The following is a 15,888-nucleotide window of genomic DNA, read 5'->3' as shown; positions in this document are numbered from 1 at the left end:
ATGGGAACTGTGAACATTTGTTTCAATGGCAAACAGCCTTTATGGGGTATCTTGATTTTTCCACCATCTTTGGCCCTACTCATGAATGGTTCCTGACCATGTGTCGTGACCAGGAAAAACTCCATATTCATAAGGTGAAAAACTATTTTTTTTTCATAGAAGGTCAGTAGAACTTACGCCACAGGTTAGGATAATTAATGTAGCGGGTTAGGAGACTGAGGTTAAGGTTAGGAAATGGGTTAGGGTTAGCGAAAATGCTCTCACTTTGTATCGAAGTGGAGTGAAAAGAGTGACTGGGTGAATGCAGGCCTTCCAAAAGCCCACCCAACACCAGCATGCATTAGTCGCTGTAGACTGAACACTTTGCTCTCTCTGTGATATAAACACTAGATGACTAATAGGGGATGCTGTGTTGAAGCATCCGCACCTCCATCTTGGCTCTAACCCTGGGTTATGATGCATTTTGTCAGTGTATCATACAAAACCATCTTCCCATTCTTTTATGTTGTTGTAATATTTGTGTGTTTCTACCAGTGCTTATTATGTGCACCCAATGATGTATATAAACCCTGGATTGTGAATTCTATGTATTGGCCATTGAGAGGCTTTGAAGCCACCTGTCGGCCATATTGGCACTCCCCAGTAGGACCAGTCCTCCATAGGAATATATGGGATGCTACTGTATTTCAGTTAAATGTTTCAAGAACATGTATTTAAGTCTTTTTTTTGTTGACGTGGGGACAGTAACATTAGTAATAAAACAAATGATAATTTAAGGAAAATGTTTTCATATATTGTTATTTTATGTTTAGCTCACATAATATGCATAAATGTGTCTGTAACAGAATAAACGAGGCAAAAACAAATGTACACATTAATACATGCATTTCTATTGCATTTCTATCACAACAGTGAGGGAGTGCCAACACAGCGCCCCCTATCAGTCATCTAGTGTATAAATAAATAATTGTGTGCACCAGACTATTCTGTGTAGAGCCCTCTAGTAGTGTGTTCTTGAACCAGCAGATGGTGCTGTGGTTATTGGTAAAGACTGGAATTTGGTATTTGGTATTTTATTAGGATCCCCATTAGCTGTTGCAAAAGCAGCAGCTACTCTTCCTGGGGTCCAACACATAACATGAAACATAATACAGAATGACATAATACAGAACATCATTAGACAAGAACAGCTGAAGGAATACAGCAGTGGCACGTCCACCTGTCCAGAGGAGAAGATGCCATTCCCTTTGATGAGGAAAAAAATCATACAAACTGTTCTGAACAGTGAGAGATTGTGGGTCTAGAAAGGTAGGCTACTACTGGTACTATCTAACCTCAACATGTACCTGGTAAATTATTATTTTTTTCTTTAACCTGGCAAGTCAGTTAAGAACAAATTCTTATTTACAATGACAGCCTACCCCGACCAAACCCTAACCCGGACAACGCTGGGCCAATTGTGCACCGTACTATGGAACTCCCAATCACAGCCCATGGTGATACAGTCTGGAATTGAACCAGGGTCTGTAGTGACACCTCTAGTACTGAGCTGCAGTGCCTTAGACGGCTGCGCCGGGAGCCCCACATACAGTGCCTTGCGAAAGTATTCGGCCCCCTTGAACTTTGCGACCTTTTGCCACATTTCAGGCTTCAAACATAAAGATATAAAACTGTATTTTTTTGTGAAGAATCAACAACAAGTGAAGCACAATCATGAAGTGGAACGACATTTATTGGATATTTCAAACTTTTTTAACAAATCAAAAAATTGAAAAATTGGGCGTGCAAAATTATTCAGCCCCTTTACTTTCAGTGCAGCAAACTCTCTCCAGAAGTTCAGTGAGGATCTCTGAGATCTACAGCTGAGGTGGGAGACTATGTCCATAGGACAACAATCAGTCGTATATTGCACAAATCTGGCCTTTATGGAAGAGTGGCAAAGAAGAGAGCCATTTCTTGAAGATATCCATGAAAAGTGTTGTTGTTGAAAAGTGTTGTTGTTTAAAGTTTGCCACAAGCCACCTGGGAGACACACCAAACATGTGGAAGAAGGTGCTCTGGTCAGATGAAACCAAAATTGAACTTTTTGGCAACAATGCAAAACGTTATGTTTGGCGTAAAAGCAACACAGCTGAACACACCATCCCCACTGTCAAACATGGTGGTGGCAGCATCATGGTTTGGGCCTGCTTTTCTTCAGCAGGGACAGGGAAGATGGTTAAAATTGATGGGAAGATGGATGGAGCCAAATACAGGACCATTCTGGAAGAAAACCTGATGGAGTCTGCAAAAGACCTGAGACTGGGACAGAGATTTGTCTTCCAACAAGACAATGATCCAAAACATAAAGCAAAATCTACAATGGAATGGTTCAAAAATAAACATATCCAGGTGTTAGAATGGCCAAGTCAAAGTCCAGACCTGAATCCAATCGAGAATCTGTGGAAAGAACTGAAAACTGCTGTTCACAAATGCTCTCCATCCAACCTCACTGAGCTCGAGCTGTTTGCAAGGAGGAATGGGAAAAAAAATTCAGTCTCTCGATGTGCAAAACTGATAGAGACATACCCCAAGCGACTTACAGCTGTAATCGCAGCAAAAGGTGGCGCTACAAAGTATTAACTTAAGGGGGCTGAATAATTTTGCACGCCCAATTTTTCAGTTTTTGATTTGTTAAAAAAGTTTTAAATATCCAATAAATGTCGTTCCACTTCATGATTGTGTCCCACTTGTTGTTGATTCTTCACAAAAAAATACAGTTTTATATCTTTATGTTTGAAGCCTGAAATGTGGCAAAAGGTCGCAAAGTTCAAGGGGGCCGAATACTTTCGCAAGGCACTGTATATACATACACAAAAAAACATGACAGATACAGTGGGGAGAACAAGTATTGATAAACTGCCGATTTTGCAGGTTTTCCTACTTACAAAGCATGTAGAGGTCTGTAATTTTTATCATAGGTACACTTCAACTGTGAGAGACAGAATCTAAAACAAAAATCCCAAACCAAAAAAAATGTATGAATCTCCTCCTCCATATCATTAAATTAATGTGGAGTGAAAAGTGGGTTAATGTATTCACTTTGGGGATTTGTGGTCCTTGTTCAAAGCAGGGGTTCCACTCAAGGACTGGGTCCCCCTTGGAGTTCCTCTCTCTATCTCTCCATTATTATTAATATATGCATATTTTAGTTGTTAATTAACATATGTGTGGTAGGGAAGATCAGGAATCAGGATTACATCTAAAATGACAATAACTGGAGTTCCTTTCTTTGTAAAACCAGTTAGCAGTTCGCAGGGTTGGGTCAAGGTTTTCTTCATTGTTAAGGCGGCTAGTCGTCCCTTACTAGCATAGCAATGACATCACTGAAGAAACTATCACCCCTGCCCTCAACCATAACTAAATATGCTTATCTTATCTCACCTGAACACAGTATCATAAGACTCTTTGCCCACCAGTGCTCTGCCATAAATATCAGCCTATTCAACATTTTCTTTAACCAGGCAAGACAGTTAAGAACAAATTATTTTTTACAATGACAGCCTAGGAACAGTGGGTTAACTGCCTTGTTCAGGGGCAGAACAACCAATTTTTTTACCTTGTCAGCTCAGGGATTTGATCAGCAACCTTTCGGTTGCTAGTCCAACACTCTAACCACCAGGCTACCTGCCGCCCCAAACCAATATGTGTCTAACCCACACAGAACAGCAGCAAATAATTCCCTTATCATTGCTATGCCTCATGATTAACATGACAACGAACACGGCAAAGAGGAAGCACATGGAAAAAGGTTACCTAACCACTGATACAGGGTCAGATATTTTGTCATTCCCCTGATGGTTAAGCTTAGGATAGGAGTTAGAGAGATCTGATCCTAGATCTGTGGTAAAGGGCAACATCTACCTCGAGCAGTGGCACAGCACCTGCATCCTAAATGGCACCCTATTCCCTACATAGTGCACTTCCCATAGGTCTCTGGTCAAAAGTAGTGCACTATATAGGGAATAGGGTGTCATTTGGGAAGTGTCACCTCCCTGTAGCCACCATGCGTTGGGAAATGTTGTTGTGATTCTGAGCATGTCTGGCGCTGGCCGTGCGACGGAGGCCCGCTGACACATACAGAGCAGCCTGCCTGCCCCCTCCCGGTCTGCCGTTCTCCCTCCCTCCCTGGCTCCATCCCTCCCTGCCTCCCTGCCTGCCTGCCTCCCTGTCTGTCTGTCTGTCTGTCTCCCTCCCTTTCTGTCTGCCTGATTACCCAAGAACACAGCATGAGAAGGAACAGCAACACTCTGACAGATGGAGTGAGTCAGACACAGACACAGACACAGAGAGAGAGAGAGAGAGAGAGAGAGAGAGAGAGAGAGATGGGGAGATGGGGAAGAGAGAGAGGGAGATGGGGGAGAGAGAGAGTGAGATGGGGAGATGGGGGAGAGAGAGAGAGAGTGAGATGGGGGAGAGAGAGAGAGAGAGAGATGGGGAGATGGGGGAGAGAGAGAGAGAGATGGGGAGATGGGGGAGAGAGAGAGAGAGATGGGGAGATGGGGGAGAGAGAGAGAGAGATGGGGAGATGGGGGAGAGTGAGATGGGGAGATGGGAGAGAGAGAGAGAGATGGGGAGATGGGGGAGAGAGAGAGAGATGGGGAGATGGGGGAGGGAGAGAGAGATGGAGAGAAAGGTAGAGTGAGAAACAAAGCACGAAAGAGAGGAAGACAAAGGGAGGGAAGAGAGTGTATTTAGTGTGAGATAGAAGAGAGAGAGAGAGAGAGAGAGATTAAAGAGAGCGAGAGATGAGTCACTGTCTGACATGTAGCATGACACTTGGACAGCGCTGTAGAACACATCTGAGAGATAGCATATGAGTGAGATCTCGTTGTCCCCATCTCAAATCAAAATCAAATCAAATGTATTTGTCACATACACATGGTTAGCAGATGTTAATGCGAGTGTAGCTAAATTCTTGTGCTTCTAGTTCCGACCATGTAGTAATATCAACAAGTAATACAACCTAACAACCTAACAACAACCTAACAATTTCACAACAACTACCTTGTACGAATATGTACATAAAAATATATGAATGAGTGATACCCAAACAGCATAGGCAAGATGCAGTAGATGGTATAGAGTACAGTATATACATATGAGATGAGTAATGTAGGGTATGAAAACATTATATAAAGTGGCATTGTGATACTTTTAATTACATCAAGATCGCAAGATGCAGTAGATGGTTTAGCGTACAGTATATACATATGAGATGAGCAATGTAGGGTATGTAAGCATTATATAAAGTGACTAGTGATAAATTGATTACATAAATTTTTCCATTATTAAAGTGGCTAAAGTTGAGTCAGTATGTTGGCAGCAGCCACTCAATGTTAGTGATGGCTGTTTAACAGTCTGATGGCCTTGAGATAGAAGCTGTTTTTCAGTCTCTGTCCCCGCTTTGATGCACCTGTACTGACCTCGCCTTCTGGATGATAGCGGGATGAACAGGCAGTGGCTCGGGTGGTTGTTGCCCTTGATGATCTTTTTGGCCTTCCTGTGACATCGGGTGGTGTAGGTGTCCTGGAGGGCAGGTAGTTTGCACCCGGTGATGCATTGTGCAGACCTCACTACCCTATGGATTGCCTTACGGTTGTGGGTGGAGCAGTTGCCTTACCAGACGGTGATACAGCCCGACAGGATGCTCTCGATTGTGCATCTGTAAAAGTTTGTGAGTGTTTTTGGTGACAAGCCGAATTTCTTCAGCCTCCTGAGGTTGAAGAGGTGCTGCTGCGCCTTCATCACCACGCTGTCTGTGTGGGTGGACCAATTCAGTTTGTCCGTGATGTGTACGCCGAGGAACTTAAAACTTTCCACCCTCTCCACTACTGTCCTGTCAATGTAGATAAGGAGCTGCTCCCTCTGCTGTTTCCAGAAGTCCACGATCATCTCCTTTGTTTTGTTGACGTTGAGTGTGAGGTTATTTTCCTGACACCACACTCTGAGGGCCCTCACCTCCTCCCTGTAGGCCGTCTCGTCGTTGTTTGTAATCAAGCCTACCACTGTAGTGTCGTCTGCAAACTTGATGATTGAGTTGGAGGCGTGCATGGCCACGCAGTCGTGGGTGAACAGGGAGTACATGAGAGGGCTGAGAATGCACCCTTGTGAGGACCCCGTGTTGAGGATCCCGCAGGTTTTGGTAGCAGGCCGTGGCAGTGGCACTGTATTGTCCTCAAAGTCTGTCTTGGGAGCAAGGCATCGTGGTCCGCGACGGGGCTGGTTTTCTTTTGTAGTCCGTGATTGACTTTATACCCTGCCACATACCTCTCATGTCTGAGCCGTTGAATTGCGACTCCACTTTGTCTCTATACTGACGCTTAGCTTGTTTGATTGCCTTGCGGAGGGAATAGCTACACTGTTTGTATTCGGTCATGTTTCCGGTCACCTTGCCCTGATTAAAAGCAGTGGTTCGCGCTTTCAGTTTTGCGCGAATGCTGCCATCAAACCACGGTTTCTGGTTGGGGAATGTTTTATTAGACGCTGTGGGTACAACATCACCGATGCACTTGCTAATAAACTCGCTCACCGAATCAGCGTATTCGTCAATGTTGTTGTTCGACGTTATGCGGAACATATCCCAGTCCACGTGATCGAAGCAATCTTGAAGCATGGAATCCGATTGGTCGGACCAGCGTTGAACAGACCTGAGCGCGGGTGCTTCCTGTTTTAGTTTCTGTCTATAGGCTGGAAGCAACAAATGGAGTCGTGGTCAGCTTTTCTGAAGGGAGGGCGGGGGAGGGCCTTATATGCGTTGCGGAGGTGAGAATAACTGATCTAGTGTTTTCCCAGCCCTGGTAGCACAATCAATATGCTGATAGAATTTGGAGAGCCTTGTTTTCAGATTAACCTTGTTAAAATCCCCAGCTACAATAAATGCAGCCTCAGGATATGTGGTTTCCAGTTTACATAGAGTCGAATGAAGTTCTTTCAGGGCCGTCGATGTGTCTGCTTGGGGGGGAATATACACGACTGAGGAATTCTAAGTCAGGTGAACAAAAGGACTTGAGTTCCTGTATGTTGTTATGATCACACCACGTCTCGTTAATCATAAGGCCTACACCCCCGCCCTTCTTCTTACCAGAGAGATGCGTGTTTCTGTCGGCGCGATGCGTGAAGAAACCAGGTGGCTGTACCGACTCAGATAGCGTGTCTCGAGTGAGCCATGTTTCCGTGAAACAAAGAACGTTACAGTCTCTGATGTCCCTCTGGAATGCTACCCTTGCTCGGATTTCATCAACCTTGTTGTCAAGAGACTGGACATTGGCGAGTAGTATGCTCGGGAGAGGTGGACGATGTGCCCGTCTACAGAGCCTGACCAGAAGATCGCTCCGTCTGCCCCTTCTACTGCATCGTTGTTTTGGGTCGCCGGCTGGGAACCGATCCATTGTCCTGGGTGGTGGACCAAACAGAGGATCCGCTTCGGGAAAGTCGTATTCCTGGTAGTAATGTTGGTGAGTTGACGTTGCTCTTATATCCAATAGTTCCTCCCGACTGTATGTAATAAAACTGGGGTAGCATTGTAAGAAATAACACATAAAAAAAACAAAAAAATACTGCATAGTTCCCTAGGAACGCGAAGCGAGGCGGCCATCTCTGTCGACGCCGGAAGTGTTGCCCATCCCCCGTTCCTTTTCTAGTAATGTCTGGGAGCAGCGGTAGGTTCATTTCCCTGTAATGTACCATTCCCCTGTCCCCAGTTTCCTCTCCTCTAAAGTGTTCATGTCTTATTCAACGTGACACTATGAATGATTCATGGAGCCATCTGCTGTAGCAAGCGAGGGGCTTCCCTCCCCTACATGCTCCATCAGCAGGGGGTACCATCCTAGGCAGGAGGGATTAAGGGGAGAGTGTGTGTGTGTGTGTGTGTGTGTGTGTGTGTGTGTGTGTGTGTGTGTGTGTGTGTGTGTGTGTGTGTGTGTGTGTGTGTGTGTGTGTGTGTGTGTGTGTGTGTGTGTGTGTGTGTGTGCGTGTGTGTGTGTGTGCGTGTGAGGGGACTGACAAAAAGAGCCCCGGCTAACATGAAGCAGAGGCCCTGTGGGGTGTGTTGCAGTCGGCGGCCATATTGGTCCCAGTTAACTCAGCAGGGCTATGTGTTTAAGTATTTCTGTGTACTGTATATTATCTCAGCTGTGACGTTACACCACAGTCATGAGACATGGTCATAGGGTTTCAACCCTTTATTGCCAGTTACACTGTACGTGTTTCGGTCACAGTAAAAATAAATTCAACATCTGAAACACAAATGTATACACGATCCTAGATGACGAAGTCCCTTTACAGTGTGATGTACTGTATGTAGCCTATGTTGATTTTGACTTTGAGGGAACTAGGGCTTTCAGAGTATGAATAGGTAAGTCAGCCATTTTACCTATAAACACTGAAGTTCCCAGTCTGTTAAAGTGAGCCACTTTTATCAGAGTCCGTCGCGGATGGTGCACAGGAGCTAGTTTCATTTCAACACCAGATTGGAGTCTTCACACAGCCTGACAGAGGTAATGGAATTCGTCAGCTATGACAATTTTCCCTCCGGACATTCTCCTCATCCATCTATCACTGCAGCTGCCGGCCTCGCAGAAATACAAAATGAGGTTTGTGAAGATAGTGGTACAACCACATGCTGTTTTTTACTGACGATGGGTTCGAGGTAATATTTCTTGGCAAGCTACCAGCACCCGTATGCAGTCCCAATACATCTGGTTGGTAGCAAACCATTTGTGGCTGTTATTAATATACAGAACAAGAAAGGAACTAGAAATAAGAGCACCATGACAACTCCTCAGACTTTGAAAAAGGTCCATCCTGATGGGTAGATTCATGTTGTTTTCTGTGACAACAGAGTAAGGCAGACGCCAGGACAGCATGGAGTCACCACTGTCACCACCCAGAGGATTAGGATGAACTGTTGGGGATTTTTATGTCATGACGTTGTTCCAAGCAGAGTTGCCACTGAAGGTTGAGTTCTAAATGTTTTTTGATGTCAGGATTGCTCATATTAAGAGACACTTGATGTAGATGAAATGTAATGTAGCGGCCTAGTTGGCTGAGCTAGCTTGAAAAGATCCACAACTCACCCCAAACTTTTCTAGACAGGACTAGACTTCCAAGAACTGAGGTGGCACGATATGTACTCTAGTATGATTTCACTTCCACATCTCATAGTGTGATACGTAGAGGTGTCAGAATCCTGTCCTGCAGCTGAGGTATTGGGCCGACAGCAACAACTGTTCAACATGTTTTGATTGTCTTACTTATTGCTCTCTTCTAGCACTCTCCTGACTCTCCTCAAAAGACTGGATCAGTGATACCAAGATCAATCCACAGGAAAACACTAACAGAAAGAGATTTGTCGCCAAACAATAATGAATAATTGATTAGATTTAGAGAGCTTTTCCAGATGCTCAGACTAGACGCTTCACATTGTGTAAGAGAAAACGCACGTCATCCACCACCACTGGGCAGGGACTGTGATTGGAGGTGCCTCTATGTATAAATGAGAGGGCTGGGGCCGAGGCCTGACTAATGGTCTGACCATCTGCCCTGGCAGGTGCACTGACGCTCATGCAAACATGAGATGACATCGCACCTTTATGCTGTGCCACTGTGAGCTGCAGGAAGAGCCTTTGAGATAGAGCTTTAGCTTCGGTAGAAATACAGTAAGGGGAACATGATGAAGAGACACACATGCAAGGCATTTAGGTAGGAGACCCTCTTGGATCATTATTATTCTGTATCTGAAAGCCAAGCAAGGCACTTGTGTTTGCTTTGGTGTTGCATCAACAGGAATTGCTGCTCTGTTCTGTTTTGCTCTCTTCAGCCCTGTTCTGTTATGTTCAGCTCTGTTGTGCTTTGTTCTGTTCTTTTCTGCTCTTCTCTGTTTGGTTCTGCTCTGTTTCTTTGGATCCTGATGTTCCTGGAGCAGGGAAGCAGGGGGAGCCACACCCCTATGTTCCCTATAGGATTCCAGCCACTCACAGCAGGACTACAGTCACACTCCATCCCTCCTTAGGAGCCAGCTAAACAACACTGAGCCACTTCCTGACAGATTAAACACAGCACATGAATGATGCCTGGAGGAAACCACCAACAACAACAGAGCAGACACCTTTTAACAAGCCGCTCATCTGGCTCACACCCTCATCCAGCTTTTTTCCTTTAAAAACAACACGGCTACAATCAAACCAGACAGACAAAAGAGGCTGTGGGAGATACAGGGACTCAGTGTGTCCCCAGAACAGTCACTGGATGGCAGAGCAGGAGAATTGTCAGGGAGGGTGATGTAGAAATGAAAAAAGCACTTTAGATTTCAAAGGGGAAGCGCACCCCTCCTTCTCCCCTTAGCAGAGACATGATCAAAGGTACTGTTGTTCTATGGGCGCTCAAAGCCAGGCTCTTATCGTTGAATCTTGTTCAAATAAAATGTTTTTTAGTTTTTGTTATTTATTTGTTTATTTTAGGATTTGGGGGGGGGGGGGTGAAGGGGGACTAGAATCAGAGTGAAAATGAAACCCCAATCTGAATTGTGTTTTATTGAAACTCCAATGTGGTGTTCAAGAAATGTTATGTTCCCCCATATCCCAATTTGTGCCAGCCATAAGTGAGAAACCTACATGCCAAGTACAGTATAGACCATATATTGTGTTATAGAAAAGAACTGAAGCTCTCAACTATCCATTCAGACTCCAGTCCTACCTACCTACAGGTTATGGAAAATTAGCTATTTTAGAATTTGTCCAGCAGGATAATAAAAAATAATAAAACAAAAACACTATAGTAAATACTACAGTAATGTCTACAAAAACACTACAGTAAATACTACAGTAATGACTAGAAAAACACTATAGTAAGTACTACAGTAGTGTCTACAAAAACACTAGTAAATACTACAGTAATGTCTACAAAAACACTATAGTAAATACTACAGTATTGTCTACAAAAACACTAGTAAATACTACAGCAATGTCTACAAAACCACTATAGTAAATACTACAGCAATGTCTACAAAACCACTATAGTAAATACTACAGTAATGTATACAAAACCACTACAGTAAATACTACAGTATTGTCTACAAAAACACTACAGTAAATACTACAGCAATGTCTACAAACACACTATAGTAAATACTACAGTAATGTCTACAAAACCACTATAGTAAATACTACAGTAATGTCTACAAAACCACTATAGTAAATACTACAGTAATGTCTACAAAACCACTATAGTAAATACTACAGTAATGTCTACAAAACCACTATAGTAAATACTACAGTAATGTCTACAAACACACTATAGTAAATACTACAGTATTGTCTACAAAACCACTATAGTAAATACTACAGCAATGTCTACAAACACACTATAGTAAATACTACAGTAATGTCTACAAACACACTATAGTAAATACTACAGAAATGTCTACAAAACACTACAGTAAATACTACAGTAATGTCTACAAAACCACTATAGTAAATACTACAGTAATGTCTACAAACACACTATAGTAAATACTACAGTAATGTCTACAAAAACACTATAGTAAATACTACAGTAGTGTCTACAAAAACACTACAGTAAATACTACAGTAATGTTTGCAAAAACACAGTAATAATTTGTGTGTGCGTGACAGCATGGATCAGAAAGTTTGATTTCGCTTGATGGCAGCCCTAACAGTATTACAATGATTGCTTTGTTAAATTCACTCAGTCTGGGTAGTGAGTGGTCAATAACATTCACCTCTGAAATACAAACATTCTACTCCAGAGGACTTTGGTGTTTCTAGATTGAATCTGTGCTTCTAATGTAACCAACTGGAACTACAACAATGATAGAACTCCAAGATGACTCTGTAATGCATGTTGATGGGGGTCAACGACAGAATTCTCTACATCATTGGAGGTAACGAACACAGACAAAGAAGACAAGACGGGAAGTGTTGTGCTCGTCAAGGTGGATAATGACATCCTAAAATGTTCCTTAAAGTGACAGCCATATTGTGCATCCTTGGCTGAGCACACTATAGGCTTCCTTCTCTGCACTACTCTTCAAACCCAGAGGGATTGACTGTGCTTCCGAAGTGGAAAAGGAAGATGGAAATTATTGCATTTATACTGTACATTAGGGTTGACTACTCTGAGCTATACAGTAGTAGCTGAAACAGCTAGCAGAGACTGAAGGTAAGGGTACCTCTCAACCATGATTTATATGTAAATGTCTGTTCACTTTTGATTAATGAGAGGGAAGGAGAGGGAGAGAGAGACAAAGAGAGAGAGAGAAACAGGGACAAAGAGAGAGGGAGAGAGAGACAAAAAGAGAGGCAGAGAAAATGTGAAAGAGAAACAAACGGAGATGGCAGAACGAGGGGGATAGAGAGATTCACATTATTCACTGGTGCTGGCAGGGTTTCTGAGTTGGACTGATCATTAGTTCATTAAAGGCTCAACATGGTGCCAAATAAAGTACGATGCTTGGGAATGAAACTATAAGCTCAACAAGGCTCCCTTGCTCTCTCAGCAAAGCTGTGGGTCCATTCTACAGTGAAGGCACCAAACTTAACCAGGCAATACACAGAACCAACGGGGGAGTTCATCTCCATGGCAACGGCAGTCTCAGCAGCCCGCCTGCCTGCCAGCCAGCCTGCGTGGCCACGAGAGTTACTATTGTGCTGTGTTGGTCTCACTATAACCGGCCATTGTCCCTGTTTTCACACCCAATACTTTTCTTCTGTGCCATGTTGTTATTGGATAGGTGTAATAACAGGCAGCCTGGCAGGCAGTATTGTTGTCATTAGATATGTGTAATAACAGGCAGCCTGCAGGCAGCAGTGTTGTTATTAGATAGGTGTAATAACAGGCAGCCTGGCAGGCAGCAGTGTTATTGTTAGATAGGTGTAAAAAACAGACAGCCTGGCAGGCAGTATTGTTGTTATTGGATATGTGTAATAACAGGCAGCCTGGCAGGCAGCAGTGTTGTTATTGGATAGGTGTAATAACAGGCAGCAGCGTTGTTTGGGTTTTGCACTGCCTGGCTCTCCAGTCCCACTGAGGGATTAGCAGCATCCATTTTCTCCTCTGCCTGTGCCCTGTGAGACTTCCTGGTATGGGATAGATAAGATATACTTCATATTGTTTACATATCTCCAGTGGAGGTATGGTGTCTGGAAATAAGCCTGTTTTTATTGACCTGGAGTCCAGCGTGACATTAGGCCTTGTGAGTCGCTAGCTAGCACAAACACGACACAAATGTTTCACAACAGGTGACAAGCCAGCCAGTGAGGAGCCTGTTCCCCTGCACCTGCTGAGTCAGGTGGCTGTCAGTGTGACCCCCAAACAAATGGTTGGCCCTGAGACATTTTATTGGCACACAATTCACAGTGGAGCCCATACCACAGTGGCCTTGATGACACAGGGTCTCAGAAGCACATTCTGGGTTCTGCAGGCCTATGTGTTTAAAAAACATACTGGACATTTTGGAGGGTCTCATTTTCAGGGACCGAAGTGAAATGTCTAGACGTGTACTAGCAGTTTACAAACAGCATACTGGACATTTCTGAGGTTCTTGCTTTCAGGGACCGGGTGAAAACGTTGGAGAGACAGTCGGCCTATCTGGAGGAGGATATCGTCTTGTTTAAACGTCTTTTGAAGGGCACCATAGTGATTCATCTTATAGTCTTTATTGATTCATTTGTTGCAATTATTATTAGTCATACGGTATATTACATATGACATATTACAGTCACCTGAGGGCTTTGCAGGAAAGTGTGAGCTGAGTGTGTGTGATGTGTGAGCTGAGCACTGCATGCATGTTAAAGACGTGAAGCACGGTAACACTCTCACACCATCAGACAGGCAAACAGACATCAGTGCACTTAATATTCCCCCTGATCCAGCGGCTCACTGTCATTGGTCCACGGGTCAACAATGACTCATGTTTAATGTCTTCCTGTCGGATATAGCCTTCCTACTAGACCAGGGAATAGCAAGATCCCCTGTGAATGCCACATCACTTATTGGGGGTTCAAGCAACCCCCAGCCATAGCTAGCCTTGCCCCTGGCCGGCCACTTGCCTAACCTGACACAGCCATACACTAGCTACGGCCTTCTGAGGTTGCCTTAGAGGCTAGTTCTGGGAGTTGGTTGAGTATGACAAAAAACAACCCAATCTCTGAAATGGATCTAAATTCATGCAAATATAGTGTATCTCCTACAAGGAACATATCATGTTTTAAAAGATAAAGAGGCAAAACAAAGGATTAAAGGCCAGGTGCAAGAGGTTTAAAGGTCTGCTTTCAAAGCAATACAGATTTGGATATATGGCTTTAAATCGTCAACAATGAAGGACATATGCTACAACAACACCGCGGTGCATATTGTCAGTAGGTCTACAGCTGAATCTATAAAGGTGATCACTAGTCTTCAATATAATGCTCATCCAGAGTGTTGATTTGTGACAAGCAAACTGTTAAGCTACCGTACATTTCCCATAATGACAATCGGTAGTGCTGTGAAAGAGTCAAATGACCCAGCCATTGAGAATGCGTTTGTTGGGTGAGCGTCCAAATCACCTCATGCTGAACATAGCTGAGATGCTAACAGCTGCCTGCTCACTCTACTGTGTTCACTCACACATAGGGAATGATGGAGAGTGATCAAAGTCAATCCAAAGCATTCAGCACCTCCTCCCAGGCTGCAGGCTAAGTTTAGGCCATATTTCATTACCGGCAACATGTAAAGCCCTGACTAAGAGTCAGAGACACTGTTGGTTCAACGTCTATTGGTTCTAAATCTAACACACCACACAATTACTGGAATTTTCAGCCACCTTGGAATTCCTCAATCACAGACTAATTGGTTGGATGGCCGGCACTGGATGACCTCTGTGGCTATTTCACCTTTGAACCCCACTCGGTTGGAAGTCTGAAGGGAAGTTCTTAATGAGATATTTTCTAGCTGCCTCAGTGATGGGCAGTATCCCAGCTGCCCGGAGAGATCTATACGCACCGAGATCAGAAGTCCATCACTCTAAATCCCTTACTTTCTTCAGTCTCTTGTGTAGTGTTACTGTAGTCCTTAGGCTCTTTTATTAATCATCTCTTCTGCAAGGGAGGCGAGGTCTTATTCATTCAATTCCCCTGTAACCTTCACTCTCCTTGTGTTTTACCCTTTAAATGGGCAATCCGCAGTTGAAACAAGAACAAAGTGTGTTCCCTGCCACTGTTTCGGTAAAAAGCTGGGGGTGGTGCTGGAGAAATGTAACCACTCTCAAATTAATAGACAGAGCTATGTATGCAAAATAACTCATATCAAAAGTATAATTTAAACCATGTTTTGAGGCTTTACAATGTTTGTTTACATTTACTTTGTTTACAAACATTGGAGTAAAACAAGGTTATATTGTGGGTAATGATGGGGTACGACAGTTGAACGAACCTCATGAGGCTTTTATAAGTTATATTCTTCACGAATCAATGGGTACATATCATTAATTTATGAGTTAAAAAATGAATGTTGCAACTGCAGATTGCCCCATTTACGTTGTTTTCCCTTTCTGAGAAGAAAATAAGTGACCTTTGGACCAGTGTAAATGCTGTCGCCAAGCAACCAATGTAACTAAGCGGTGCCAGGCCAGATCCAGATCAGATCCAGGCAGCTCCTATCAGGCAGATTTAAATGCATTACCCGTTCGTTAACACAGCCGCAGCTAAGCCTTACACATTGTAAGCTTTAGCTGGAGCTTCTACAGCCTAGCTTTCAGCCTGGAGACCAGAGGTTGTTTCCTCTTGAGGCCTTCAGTAATGGGTTTCAGACAGAGGTGAGCTAGCTAGGCTAATGTCGGTCTGAGGAGGG

The 15,888-nt window shown here is 43.7% G+C and overlaps 1 protein-coding gene across 2 annotated transcripts in view; it reads right to left on the bottom strand.

The window, feature by feature from the left end:
• Window positions 1-15,888, bottom strand: part of LOC110495507 (tetraspanin-7) — a 30,462-nt gene that overhangs the window by 7,217 nt on the left and 7,357 nt on the right. The gene's annotated exons all lie outside the window — the stretch shown is intronic.

The sequence above is a fragment of the Oncorhynchus mykiss genome, chromosome 18, assembly GCF_057628025.1.
Source record: "Oncorhynchus mykiss isolate SJ-2025 chromosome 18, ASM5762802v1, whole genome shotgun sequence".
Lineage (NCBI taxonomy): Eukaryota > Metazoa > Chordata > Actinopteri > Salmoniformes > Salmonidae > Oncorhynchus > Oncorhynchus mykiss.
This window is presented reverse-complemented; position numbering and strand designations above follow the sequence as displayed.